Genomic DNA, 4383 nt, shown 5'->3' with positions numbered 1-4383 from the left:
AGTGTCTCAGAGGATACCAAGTTCTGGCATGTCATCAGTGTCCTGGACACTGCTACTGCAGTAAAAGTAAGCTCTTTCATGAAAAATCCTCCTACGGAGTGTATGAATGAACAATTCCTCCTCGATTCCATAGAACTCAGCCAACACAAGCGCGCCGTCCACATCCTGAATATGCAAGGCCTGGGCGATAGAAATCTGTCTGAGCTCATACACGAAATGGTGACTTTAGCGGACACACACAAACTGTTTCTTGTTCGAGGCCCTGTTCCTCTCCAAGGTACCGGTGCACATTTCCTCGACAATATCCGACATGGATTCCAGCCCCCCACACCTGGTAACCAAGGAAGCAATTAGGGTTTTCTGCACCCTGCAACATGTACCACTGATCTACGCAGTTGGTGCCTCCAGCACAGCTGCCCATCAATTCTGCCAGCAGTAGCCGCGGCCTAACTGCAATGTAACGAGCGCTCAGATAAACAGAGTAATTACTGTTTCTACCACTGCAGATAGGGCTGTAACACTTGGCGGTGCATCCCTCCATGCTTGTACCCTAACACCAAGTCAAGCACAGCAACATAAAACAAACAGGCCACCTATAGTGGCCTCGCGGTTGGCACACATAAAGGCCTACCCTATTAAAGGACCAGCAGACAAGGAGAGATTTCCTAGTCAACATGGATGCAGAGATAAGGCTCATCCTGCCGATGTACTTCAAGCTCAAGCACAACCCCAAGGGCCTCCCCCTACAGGCATCCAATGGCTCCTCCATTCCAAGCTTTGGCACTCATCTGGTCACAATCCATGCTGTGGGAACTGTTTTACATTGGAAGTGTATGATTGCGTCCATTGGGCAAGTCCTACTCGGAGACGATTTCTTCCCGACACATAAGATCGTGGTAACATGAACAGATGCCACTTGATCAATGCTACCACATTCCAGTCATACCCCCTCAAGTTCCTTTTCACCGTTGGGCATCAACAGACTGCGATGAATATGCCCTTTTACTGGCCAAGTACCTGTCACTGTACACTCAATTTCCACGAAGCTAAACCAGCACATGGCGTGGAGCACCACATCAAGATCACCGTGGCCCCCAGTTTATGCACAGGCATGGCACCTCTCACAAGACAAACTCCTCCAAGCCAAGACCAAGTCTACTGCCATGGAGGAGTTGGGTATCATCTGCCTTCAAACAGCTTCTGGGCATTCCCGCTGCAAATGGTCCAGAAGAACTCTGTCTGTTGGGGTCCATGCGGTGGCTTAGACGACTCAATGATATCACAGTCCCAGAAGGATACCTCCTCCCACATGTCTAGGACTTTGCCACATGACTTCAGGGTTGACAAATTTTCTCAAAGGTAGGCCTCATCAAGAGGTACCATCAGATTCTGGTGCACCCTAACGACATCCCGAAAACAGCCATTATTACACCTTTCGGCCTTTTTGAATGCTTTTTGAATTAATGAATATAGCCCAGACGTTTCAGCATTTCATGGACATGGTCAGCAAGGACCTTGATTTCATTGTCTTCTACCTGGATGTTTGGAGGAGAGTGAGCCCGACAGAGAAAGATTTTTCTTTTCATTCTTCTAGACATGACTCATTTTCTAGATTTTTTTTATTTCAGCACATTTGTTGGGTAGAGTATTGCAGGCTGAATATAAAAGTCAGGTAATATCGGATCATTCTATGTTATTTTTTTCTTGTGTGAGTTCAGAGGTGGTGCAATCATCTTATAGATGGAGATTTAATATAATGCTATTGAAGACACCTGAGTTTATTACTTTTGTTAAGGAGCAGATTGCATTATTTTTGGTTGAGAATGTTAATTCAGTACGTAGTGATTTTGTACTGTGGGATGCTTTGAAAGCTTATTTACGAGGGCAAATCATTAGTTATACTACGAAAGTTAAAAAGCAATATGTAGCGGAAAGTTTAATGTTAGAGAAACAAATTACTGACTTGGATAAGGAATTTCAGAAAGATGTTACAGAAGATTAAAAAAAGCTGCTTTAATGAAGTTGAAGTTGCATTATAATACATTACAAACTTATCAGTATGAGCGCCTACTTAATCGATCTAAGCCACGTTATTATGAATTAGGTGAGAGAGCTCATAAAGTATTAGCATGGCAATTAAAAACAGAACAGGCATCACAAACTATTAATGCTGTGAAAAAGAATTCATCAGTTACCTATAAACCTCAGGAAATTAATGATCAGTTTTATTCATTTTACAAAAAAAATTATATACTTCTGAGGGGAAACAGGATGCTGGTTCTATTGAATCTTATTTATCTAAATTAAATTTACCTGTTTTAGGGGAGAAAGAGGTTAAAGAAGTGGAAGCTCCATTCACAGATTTTGAGATTAAAGAGGCTATACAGGAAATGCCAAATGGAAAGTCATCAGGAGATGATGGTCTTTCAGCTGAATTTTATAAAGTTTTTTTTATGAAGATTTATCTTCTGTATTTGGACATGTTTTGCTGCAAGTAACTGAAGAGCAGTCGTGACTCACCCCTTTGTGAAAACCTTTCCCCTCACTTCCCCTTTCAAACTTTCCCCTCTCACCTCAAACACACCCTCTCATTTTAGACATCCCTATCCGCAGGGAAACAGTGTCCATCCACTTTATGGATACCTCTCATTATTGTACAAATCACCTTTCTGATGCTTTCTCCTCTCAGGTTTGGTGAGGCAAAGACGTAAAGGACGTGGGTTTAGGGTGAAAAGGGAAAGGTTTAGGGGGAACATCTTCATGCAGAGAGTGGTGGGAGTGTGGAACCAGCTGCCAGCTGGAATGGTGAATGTAGGCTCAAATTTGATATTTAAGTAAAGTTTGGATATGTTCATGGATGGGATGGGTTCAGAGAGCTATGGTCAGATACAAGTCAGTGGGATGGAGAGAAATAGTTTGGCACAGACTAGATGGGCTGAAGGGCCTTATCTTTCCTGCTCCGTGTGCAATTTAATAACATCCTTCCTATAACAAGACGACCAGAACTGTACACAATACTCGAAATGTTGCCTTGCTAATGACCGTCACCACGCAGCACACCCTCTGTTCTCGCTGCTGGCACCAGGAAAGAGGTCTCCATGTCACAAGACTCGCCCCACCAGGTTCAGGAACAGCTGCTCCCCCTCTACCATCAGACTCCTCAACCACAAACTCAATCAGGGTCTCATTTAAGGGCTCTTGTGCACTTTATTGATTTTTAAAAATTCTTTCTGTATTGCATTGCATTCACTGTCCGTATACTTGTTATTTGTTTACATGTTTACACTGTGTACAGTTTAATTTTGCACTACCAATTAGTAATAATTCTGCGGGGCGAGGGTGTGGCGGAGAGGAGGAGTGTTGCGGCGGAGGTATTGATCATGTTCACAACCCTCTGCAGCTCCTCGGGGTGTTGGGGGACGGGTTCCCATCCCACAGGGACCATGACAGGATCCTCCCACTGGGGCCCCTGTAGACGGGGTTCGGGGAAACTGGTGACAAGTGAAGCCTCCTCCTGCCCTTTCTTGGCCATTGGATGGACCAGGACCGGTCACTGCAGACGTTTACTCCCCAGTCACAAAGCCCTCGGCCATCCCCTGCTCAGCACCGTCGTTGCGGACCGTTGTTAACACTGAGGGAGAGGTCGTTGTCCTAGCCCCAAAGCACGTTCCTCCATTCTCCTCTCTAGCCCGATTTTTGGAGATCCTGCCCTGCGCGGTGGATGCCCAGATGGAGTTGGCCCTGGGTGCGGTTCGCCTTGGCGGGCGAACAGGGATTGGGGTCGGGGGCCGAGTACACGGCATGGAGGGTGATCGTGGAGGTGGCGCTGAAACCGAACCTCACTGACTGTGCGATCCGACTGCAGCGAGGGTGCTGAGCTCCAGGTCACGGAGAAGGCGGCTGTTCAGTGGTGTGGGAGCCGGAGGGTGGCTGGAGTTGATGTGAACCAGGACCATCCTCTCCGAGCCCTGAATGATGGTGGGTGTCAGAACAAGCGGCCGGGGTTCATTTGGACATGGCACAGCGCCTGACCTGCCACACGTGCCTCTCCCTCTTTGAGGCGCGCCCAGCCTGTCCGAACGATTCAAAGAAGAACTCCCAACATTGGTCTCCAAACTTCCAACACTTCCTTCAACCAGCGTGTGAGCTCCACATCGATGGATGGGGGGGGGGGGGGGGAGCGTGGACCGTGGGAGTGTTGGAAGTGGCCCCTCCTCACATTTGCAATTCCTTCCTCTTGTGGAGCAAACTCCAGGCTTGGTAAAATTCAGGGCAAACTTGCAACTTACCAGGAAACAGCTGACGCGGCGAAGCGCAGCGTGCGATTGGCTCACCCTCACCCAACCCCATCAGGGATGGGCTCCGCAACCCTCGTCCACCTGC

The sequence above is a fragment of the Narcine bancroftii genome, chromosome 2, assembly GCF_036971445.1.
Source record: "Narcine bancroftii isolate sNarBan1 chromosome 2, sNarBan1.hap1, whole genome shotgun sequence".
Taxonomy (NCBI): domain Eukaryota; kingdom Metazoa; phylum Chordata; class Chondrichthyes; order Torpediniformes; family Narcinidae; genus Narcine; species Narcine bancroftii.
Note: the sequence above shows the minus strand (reverse complement) of the source record.